Source organism: Mixophyes fleayi, chromosome 9, assembly GCF_038048845.1.
Source record: "Mixophyes fleayi isolate aMixFle1 chromosome 9, aMixFle1.hap1, whole genome shotgun sequence".
Taxonomy (NCBI): Eukaryota; Metazoa; Chordata; class Amphibia; order Anura; family Limnodynastidae; genus Mixophyes; species Mixophyes fleayi.
In genome coordinates this window covers 30,062,913-30,072,912 of record NC_134410.1, presented here as the reverse complement: position 1 = coordinate 30,072,912, position 10,000 = coordinate 30,062,913, and the positions used below count along the sequence as shown (strand labels likewise).

The 10,000-nt window shown below is 34.3% G+C and overlaps 6 non-coding genes across 6 annotated transcripts; all 6 read right to left on the bottom strand.

Moving 5' to 3' along the window:
* Nucleotides 1-3,451: 3,451 nt before the first annotated feature.
* Nucleotides 3,452-3,524, bottom strand: TRNAR-UCG (transfer RNA arginine (anticodon UCG)). Its single transcript has one exon. It is a non-coding gene; the product is annotated as a tRNA-Arg (tRNA).
* Nucleotides 3,525-4,601: 1,077 nt separating this feature from the next.
* On the bottom strand, nt 4,602-4,674 carry TRNAR-UCG (transfer RNA arginine (anticodon UCG)). The gene has a single exon. It is a non-coding gene; the product is annotated as a tRNA-Arg (tRNA).
* A 1,089-nt stretch (nt 4,675-5,763) lies between these two features.
* TRNAR-UCG (transfer RNA arginine (anticodon UCG)) lies at nt 5,764-5,836 on the bottom strand. Its single transcript has one exon. It is a non-coding gene; the product is annotated as a tRNA-Arg (tRNA).
* Nucleotides 5,837-6,925: 1,089 nt separating this feature from the next.
* TRNAR-UCG (transfer RNA arginine (anticodon UCG)) lies at nt 6,926-6,998 on the bottom strand. The gene has a single exon. It is a non-coding gene; the product is annotated as a tRNA-Arg (tRNA).
* Nucleotides 6,999-8,088: 1,090 nt separating this feature from the next.
* On the bottom strand, nt 8,089-8,161 carry TRNAR-UCG (transfer RNA arginine (anticodon UCG)). The gene has a single exon. It is a non-coding gene; the product is annotated as a tRNA-Arg (tRNA).
* Nucleotides 8,162-9,250: 1,089 nt separating this feature from the next.
* On the bottom strand, nt 9,251-9,323 carry TRNAR-UCG (transfer RNA arginine (anticodon UCG)). Its single transcript has one exon. It is a non-coding gene; the product is annotated as a tRNA-Arg (tRNA).
* Between the last annotated feature and the right edge of the window lie 677 nt (nt 9,324-10,000).

Genomic DNA, 10,000 nt, shown 5'->3' with positions numbered 1-10,000 from the left:
CTTGAACCCTCAAGTCTGAAGTCAGATGCCTTATCCATTAGGCCACGCGGTCTTCCCGAGGTGTTTTAGAGATATTTGGAAAGAGTGCCAAAAGCACACTTCAAGTAAAAAGCTTACAATTTAGCAGTCTTTTTTTGAGGAACGTTTTCTAGCAGAGTTGCATTTAGATGAAGGAAATAGATTCTTCCACAATCTATCACACATACCTTTGGAAAGTGTACCAGAAGCACTATCCAAGTGAAGTGCTAACAACTTAGCAGTCTTTTCTTAAGGAATATTTTGTAACGAGTTGCTTTTAGATGAAGTAAAAAGATTCAAGATTTAATTTCTTTGATTGATTATGGGAGAACAATATATTGTTCAGCTTTAAGAAATGCCAAAACCTAGATTTGTTACAAGCTTTCACTTAACTGGGTAATAGTTTTACATTCTGTTAAGCAAGCTATAAAATCTACTGAGTGGTTTAGGGCTCTAAGTTTAATGGCAATTCTTCCTGAACATTGGTGATCGGATGTCCTTGTTTTTTCCTGAACTTGAATGTTTTGTTTTCCATCTTGGATGCATGAAACAATATTTTATGGCCTCCATTTGGAGACTTATATTCATGACCCATTTTTGATCATTTTTTCTAGGGCTCGATGGAAAATACTGTACTCCTCAAAGGATAAATGTGACTATTATAATTAATTGATTCTAAGAATTGCACATGACAATTATTCCGAGCTTAGCTCTGCCATAATGTAAAAACCTTGAGTTATGTTGATTTTAAGCCATATGCAGCACACACTAACGTCAGCTATTCAATAAGTTATGATAGAATATTTTTTTAATCAAAGGAGGATGACTTTTGCTGACCACGAATGAACTAAAATCCTATGACTTGTTTTCAGAAATTATACATCTTGACCAGTTTTTCATAGGATTATGTTTGTGCAAAATAATGTATAAAGGGAAAAACAGAAAGCATTAGATAACTCAACATATTGTGCCAATATGCATGTAGACTTTTCAAAGACTTGAGTATGTTCATTGAAATTTTGGTCGAAATCAAGTTTTGAAATGTAAATGTTTTGCAACACTCTCATGGAGTCAATTAAAACAGAGTTTGGTAAGTTTAAGTTCATGAGGAAAGAAATGTTCCCGACCACGAAGGGACTTGAACCCTCAAGTCTGAAGTCAGATGCCTTATCCATTAGGCCACGCGGTCTTCCCTAGGTGTTTTAGAGATATTTGGAAAGAGTGCCAAAAGCACACTTCAAGTAAAAAGCTTACAATTTAGCAGTCTTTTTTTGAGGAACGTTTTCTAGCAGAGTTGCATTTAGATGAAGGAAATAGATTCTTCCACAATCTATCACACATACCTTTGGAAAGTGTACCAGAAGCACTATCCAAGTGAAGTGCTAACAACTTAGCAGTCTTTTCTTAAGGAATATTTTGTAACGAGTTGCTTTTAGATGAAGTAAAAAGATTCAAGATTTAATTTCTTTGATTGATTATGGGAGAACAATATATTGTTCAGCTTTAAGAAATGCCAAAACCTAGATTTGTTACAAGCTTTCACTTAACTGGGTAATAGTTTTACATTCTGTTAAGCAAGCTATAAAATCTACTGAGTGGTTTAGGGCTCTAAGTTTAATGGCAATTCTTCCTGAACATTGGTGATCGGATGTCCTTGTTTTTTCCTGAACTTGAATGTTTTGTTTTCCATCTTGGATGCATGAAACAATATTTTATGGCCTCCATTTGGAGACTTATATTCATGACCCATTTTTGATCATTTTTTCTAGGGCTCGATGGAAAATACTGTACTCCTCAAAGGATAAATGTGACTATTATAATTAATTGATTCTAAGAATTGCACATGACAATTATTCCGAGCTTAGCTCTGCCATAATGTAAAAACCTTGAGTTATGTTGATTTTAAGCCATATGCAGCACACACTAACGTCAGCTATTCAATAAGTTATGAGAGAATATTTTTTTAATCAAAGGAGGATGACTTTTGCTGACCACGAATGAACTAAAATCCTATGACTTGTTTTCAGAAATTATACATCTTGACCAGTTTTTCATAGGATTATGTTTGTGCTAAATAATGTATAAAGGGAAAAACAGAAAGCATTAGATAACTCAACATATTGTGCCAATATGCATGTAGACTTTTCAAAGACTTGAGTATGTTCATTGAAATTTTGGTCGAAATCAAGTTTTGAAATGTAAATGTTTTGCAACACTCTCATGGAGTCAATTAAAACAGAGTTTGGTAAGTTTAAGTTCATGAGGAAAGAAATGTTCCCGACCACGAAGGGACTTGAACCCTCAAGTCTGAAGTCAGATGCCTTATCCATTAGGCCACGCGGTCTTCCCTAGGTGTTTTAGAGATATTTGGAAAGAGTGCCAAAAGCACACTTCAAGTAAAAAGCTTACAATTTAGCAGTCTTTTTTTGAGGAACGTTTTCTAGCAGAGTTGCATTTAGATGAAGGAAATAGATTCTTCCACAATCTATCACACATACCTTTGGAAAGTGTACCAGAAGCACTATCCAAGTGAAGTGCTAACAACTTAGCAGTCTTTTCTTAAGGAATATTTTGTAACGAGTTGCTTTTAGATGAAGTAAAAAGATTCAAGATTTAATTTCTTTGATTGATTATGGGAGAACAATATATTGTTCAGCTTTAAGAAATGCCAAAACCTAGATTTGTTACAAGCTTTCACTTAACTGGGTAATAGTTTTACATTCTGTTAAGCAAGCTATAAAATCTACTGAGTGGTTTAGGGCTCTAAGTTTAATGGCAATTCTTCCTGAACATTGGTGATCGGATGTCCTTGTTTTTTCCTGAACTTGAATGTTTTGTTTTCCATCTTGGATGCATGAAACAATATTTTATGGCCTCCATTTGGAGACTTATATTCATGACCCATTTTTGATCATTTTTTCTAGGGCTCGATGGAAAATACTGTACTCCTCAAAGGATAAATGTGACTATTATAATTAATTGATTCTAAGAATTGCACATGACAATTATTCCGAGCTTAGCTCTGCCATAATGTAAAAACCTTGAGTTATGTTGATTTTAAGCCATATGCAGCACACACTAACGTCAGCTATTCAATAAGTTATGAGAGAATATTTTTTTAATCAAAGGAGGATGACTTTTGCTGACCACGAATGAACTAAAATCCTATGACTTGTTTTCAGAAATTATACATCTTGACCAGTTTTTCATAGGATTATGTTTGTGCAAAATAATGTATAAAGGGAAAAACAGAAAGCATTAGATAACTCAACATATTGTGCCAATATGCATGTAGACTTTTCAAAGACTTGAGTATGTTCATTGAAATTTTGGTTGAAATCAAGTTTTGAAATGTAAATGTTTTGCAACACTCTCATGGAGTCAATTAAAACAGAGTTTGGTAAGTTTAAGTTCATGAGGAAAGAAATGTTCCCGACCACGAAGGGACTTGAACCCTCAATCTTCTGATCCGAAGTCAGATGCCTTATCCATTAGGCCACGCGGTCTTCCCTAGGTGTTTTAGAGATATTTGGAAAGAGTGCCAAAAGCACACTTCAAGTAAAAAGCTTACAATTTAGCAGTCTTTTTTTGAGGAACGTTTTCTAGCAGAGTTGCATTTAGATGAAGGAAATAGATTCTTCCACAATCTATCACACATACCTTTTCAAAGTGTACCAGAAGCACTATCCAAGTGAAGTGCTAACAACTTAGCAGTCTTTTCTTAAGGAATATTTTGTAACGAGTTGCTTTTAGATGAAGCAAAAAGATTCAAGATTTAATTTCTTTGATTGATTATGGGAGAACAATATATTGTTCAGCTTTAAGAAATGCCAAAACCTAGATTTGTTACAAGCTTTCACTTAACTGGGTAATAGTTTTACATTCTGTTAAGCAAGCTATAAAATCTACTGAGTGGTTTAGGGCTCTAAGTTTAATGGCAATTCTTCCTGAACATTGGTGATCGGATGTCCTTGTTTTTTCCTGAACTTGAATGTTTTGTTTTCCATCTTGGATGCATGAAACAATATTTTATGGCCTCCATTTGGAGACTTATATTCATGACCCATTTTTGATCATTTTTTCTAGGGCTCGATGGAAAATACTGTACTCCTCAAAGGATAAATGTGACTATTATAATTAATTGATTCTAAGAATTGCACATGACAATTATTCCGAGCTTAGCTCTGCCATAATGTAAAAACCTTGAGTTATGTTGATTTTAAGCCATATGCAGCACACACTAACGTCAGCTATTCAATAAGTTATGAGAGAATATTTTTTTAATCAAAGGAGGATGACTTTTGCTGACCACGAATGAACTAAAATCCTATGACTTGTTTTCAGAAATTATACATCTTGACCAGTTTTTCATAGGATTATGTTTGTGCAAAATAATGTATAAAGGGAAAAACAGAAAGCATTAGATAACTCAACATATTGTGCCAATATGCATGTAGACTTTTCAAAGACTTGAGTATGTTCATTGAAATTTTGGTCGAAATCAAGTTTTGAAATGTAAATGTTTTGCAACACTCTTAAAACAGAGTTTGGTAAGTTTAAGTTCATGAGGAAAGAAATGTTCCCGACCACGAAGGGACTTGAACACTCAATCTTCTGATCCGAAGTCAGACGCCTTATCCATTAGGCCACGTGGTCTTCCCCAGGTGTATTAGAGATATTTGGAAAGAGTGCCAAAAGCACACTTCAAGTAAAAAGCTTACAATTTAGCAGTCTTTTTTTGAGGAACGTTTTCTAGCAGAGTTGCATTTAGATGAAGGAAATAGATTCTTCCACAATCTATCACACATACCTTTGGAAAGTGTACCAGAAGCACTATCCAAGTGAAGTGCTAACAACTTAGCAGTCTTTTCTTAAGGAATATTTTGTAACGAGTTGCTTTTAGATGAAGCAAAAAGATTCAAGATTTAATTTCTTTGATTGATTATGGGAGAACAATATATTGTTCAGCTTTAAGAAATGCCAAAACCTAGATTTGTTACAAGCTTTCACTTAACTGGGTAATAGTTTTACATTCTGTTAAGCAAGCTATAAAATCTACTGAGTGGTTTAGGGCTCTAAGTTTAATGGCAATTCTTCCTGAACATTGGTGATCGGATGTCCTTGTTTTTTCCTGAACTTGAATGTTTTGTTTTCCATCTTGGATGCATGAAACAATATTTTATGGCCTCCATTTGGAGACTTATATTCATGACCCATTTTTGATCATTTTTTCTAGGGCTCGATGGAAAATACTGTACTCCTCAAAGGATAAATGTGACTATTATAATTAATTGATTCTAAGAATTGCACATGACAATTATTCCGAGCTTAGCTCTGCCATAATGTAAAAACCTTGAGTTATGTTGATTTTAAGCCATATGCAGCACACACTAACGTCAGCTATTCAATAAGTTATGAGAGAATATTTTTTTAATCAAAGGAGGATGACTTTTGCTGACCACGAATGAACTAAAATCCTATGACTTGTTTTCAGAAATTATACATCCTGACCAGTTTTTCATAGGATTATGTTTGTGCAAAATAATGTATAAAGGGAAAAACAGAAAGCATTAGATAACTCAACATATTGTGCCAATATGCATGTAGACTTTTCAAAGACTTGAGTATGTTCATTGAAATTTTGGTCGAAATCAAGTTTTGAAATGTAAATGTTTTGCAACACTCTCATGGAGTCAATTAAAACAGAGTTTGGTAAGTTTAAGTTCATGAGGAAAGAAATGTTCCCGACCACGAAGGGACTTGAACCCTCAATCTTCTGATCCGAAGTCAGACGCCTTATCCATTAGGCCACGCGGTCTTCCCCAGGTGTTTTAGAGATATTTGGAAAGAGTGCCAAAAGCACACTTCAAGTAAAAAGCTTACAATTTAGCAGTCTTTTTTTGAGGAACGTTTTCTAGCAGAGTTGCATTTAGATGAAGGAAATAGATTCTTCCACAATCTATCACACATACCTTTGGAAAGTGTACCAGAAGCACTATCCAAGTGAAGTGCTAACAACTTAGCAGTCTTTTCTTAAGGAATATTTTGTAACGAGTTGCTTTTAGATGAAGCAAAAAGATTCAAGATTTAATTTCTTTGATTGATTATGGGAGAACAATATATTGTTCAGCTTTAAGAAATGCCAAAACCTAGATTTGTTACAAGCTTTCACTTAACTGGGTAATAGTTTTACATTCTGTTAAGCAAGCTATAAAATCTACTGAGTGGTTTAGGGCTCTAAGTTTAATGGCAATTCTTCCTGAACATTGGTGATCGTATGTCCTTGTTTTTTCCTGAACTTGAATGTTTTGTTTTCCATCTTGGATGCATGAAACAATATTTTATGGCCTCCATTTGGAGACTTATATTCATGACCCATTTTTGATCATTTTTTCTAGGGCTCGATGGAAAATACTGTACTCCTCAAAGGATAAATGTGACTATTATAATTAATTGATTCTAAGAATTGCACATGACAATTATTCCGAGCTTAGCTCTGCCATAATGTAAAAACCTTGAGTTATGTTGATTTTAAGCCATATGCAGCACACACTAACGTCAGCTATTCAATAAGTTATGAGAGAATATTTTTTTAATCAAAGGAGGATGACTTTTGCTGACCACGAATGAACTAAAATCCTATGACTTGTTTTCAGAAATTATACATCTTGACCAGTTTTTCATAGGATTATGTTTGTGCAAAATAATGTATAAAGGGAAAAACAGAAAGCATTAGATAACTCAACATATTGTGCCAATATGCATGTAGACTTTTCAAAGACTTGAGTATGTTCATTGAAATTTTGGTCGAAATCAAGTTTTGAAATGTAAATGTTTTGCAACACTCTCATGGAGTCAATTAAAACAGAGTTTGGTAAGTTTAAGTTCATGAGGAAAGAAATGTTCCCGACCACGAAGGGACTTGAACCCTCAATCTTCTGATCCGAAGTCAGACGCCTTATCCATTAGGCCACGCGGTCTTCCCCAGGTGTTTTAGAGATATTTGGAAAGAGTGCCAAAAGCACACTTCAAGTAAAAAGCTTACAATTTAGCAGTCTTTTTTTGAGGAACGTTTTCTAGCAGAGTTGCATTTAGATGAAGGAAATAGATTCTTCCACAATCTATCACACATACCTTTGGAAAGTGTACCAGAAGCACTATCCAAGTGAAGTGCTAACAACTTAGCAGTCTTTTCTTAAGGAATATTTTGTAACGAGTTGCTTTTAGATGAAGCAAAAAGATTCAAGATTTAATTTCTTTGATTGATTATGGGAGAACAATATATTGTTCAGCTTTAAGAAATGCCAAAACCTAGATTTGTTACAAGCTTTCACTTAACTGGGTAATAGTTTTACATTCTATTAAGCAAGCTATAAAATCTACTGAGTGGTTTTATTGCTCTAAGTTCAATGGCAATTCTTCCTGAACATTGGTGATCGGATGTCCTTGTTTTTTCCTGAACTTGAATGTTTTGTTTTCCATCTTGGATGCATGAAACAATATTTTATGGCCTCCATTTGGAGACTTATATTCATGACCCATTTTTGATCATTTTTTCTAGGGCTCGATGGAAAATACTGTACTCCTCAAAGGATAAATGTGACTATTATAATTAATTGATTCTAAGAATTGCACATGACAATTATTCCGAGCTTAGCTCTGCCATAATGTAAAAACCTTGAGTTATGTTGATTTTAAGCCATATGCAGCACACACTAACGTCAGCTATTCAATAAGTTATGAGAGAATATTTTTTTAATCAAAGGAGGATGACTTTTGCTGACCACGAATGAACTAAAATCCTATGACTTGTTTTCAGAAATTATACATCTTGACCAGTTTTTCATAGGATTATGTTTGTGCAAAATAATGTATAAAGGGAAAAACAGAAAGCATTAGATAACTCAACATATTGTGCCAATATGCATGTAGACTTTTCAAAGACTTGAGTATGTTCATTGAAATTTTGGTCGAAATCAAGTTTTGAAATGTAAATGTTTTGCAACACTCTCATGGAGTCAATTAAAACAGAGTTTGGTAAGTTTAAGTTCATGAGGAAAGAAATGTTCCCGACCACAAAGGGACTTGAACCCTCAATCTTCTGATCCGAAGTCAGACGCCTTATCCATTAGGCCACGCGGTCTTCCCCAGGTGTTTTAGAGATATTTGGAAAGAGTGCCAAAAGCACACTTCAAGTAAAAAGCTTACAATTTAGCAGTCTTTTTTTGAGGAACGTTTTCTAGCAGAGTTGCATTTAGATGAAGGAAATAGATTCTTCCACAATCTATCACACATACCTTTGGAAAGTGTACCAGAAGCACTATCCAAGTGAAGTGCTAACAACTTAGCAGTCTTTTCTTAAGGAATATTTTGTAACGAGTTGCTTTTAGATGAAGCAAAAAGATTCAAGATTTAATTTCTTTGATTGATTATGGGAGAACAATATATTGTTCAGCTTTAAGAAATGCCAAAACCTAGATTTGTTACAAGCTTTCACTTAACTGGGTAATAGTTTTACATTCTGTTAAGCAAGCTATAAAATCTACTGAGTGGTTTAGGGCTCTAAGTTTAATTGCAATTCTTCCTGAACATTGGTGATCGGATGTCCTTGTTTTTTCCTGAACTTGAATGTTTTGTTTTCCATCTTGGATGCATGAAACAATATTTTATGGCCTCCATTTGGAGACTTATATTCATGACCCATTTTTGATCATTTTTTCTAGGGCTCGATGGAAAATACTGTACTCCTCAAAGGATAAATGTGACTATTATAATTAATTGATTCTAAGAATTGCACATGACAATTATTCCGAGCTTAGCTCTGCCATAATGTAAAAACCTTGAGTTATGTTGATTTTAAGCCATATGCAGCACACACTAACGTCAGCTATTCAATAAGTTATGAGAGAATATTTTTTTAATCAAAGGAGGATGACTTTTGCTGACCACGAATGAACTAAAATCCTATGACTTGTTTTCAGAAATTATACATCTTGACCAGTTTTTCATAGGATTATGTTTGTGCAAAATAATGTATAAAGGGAAAAACAGAAAGCATTAGATAACTCAACATATTGTGCCAATATGCATGTAGACTTTTCAAAGACTTGAGTATGTTCATTGAAATTTTGGTCGAAATCAAGTTTTGAAATGTAAATGTTTTGCAACACTCTCATGGAGTCAATTAAAACAGAGTTTGGTAAGTTTAAGTTCATGAGGAAAGAAATGTTCCCGACCACGAAGGGACTTGAACCCTCAATCTTCTGATCCGAAGTCAGACGCCTTATCCATTAGGCCACGCGGTCTTCCCCAGGTGTTTTAGAGATATTTGGAAAGAGTGCCAAAAGCACACTTCAAGTAAAAAGCTTACAATTTAGCAGTCTTTTTTTGAGGAACGTTTTCTAGCAGAGTTGCATTTAGATGAAGGAAATAGATTCTTCCACAATCTATCACACATACCTTTGGAAAGTGTACCAGAAGCACTATCCAAGTGAAGTGCTAACAACTTAGCAGTCTTTTCTTAAGGAATATTTTGTAACGAGTTGCTTTTAGATGAAGCAAAAAGATTCAAGATTTAATTTCTTTGATTGATTATGGGAGAACAATATATTGTTCAGCTTTAAGAAATGCCAAAACCTAGATTTGTTACAAGCTTTCACTTAACTGGGTAATAGTTTTACATTCTATTAAGCAAGCTATAAAATCTACTGAGTGGTTTAGGGCTCTAAGTTCAATGGCAATTCTTCCTGAACATTGGTGATCGGATGTCCTTGTTTTTTCCTGAACTTGAATGTTTTGTTTTCCATCTTGGATGCATGAAACAATATTTTATGGCCTCCATTTGGAGACTTATATTCATGACCCATTTTTGATCATTTTTTCTAGGGCTCGATGGAAAATACTGTACTCCTCAAAGGATAAATGTGACTATTATAATTAATTGATTCTAAGAATTGCACATGACAATTATTCCGAGCTTAGC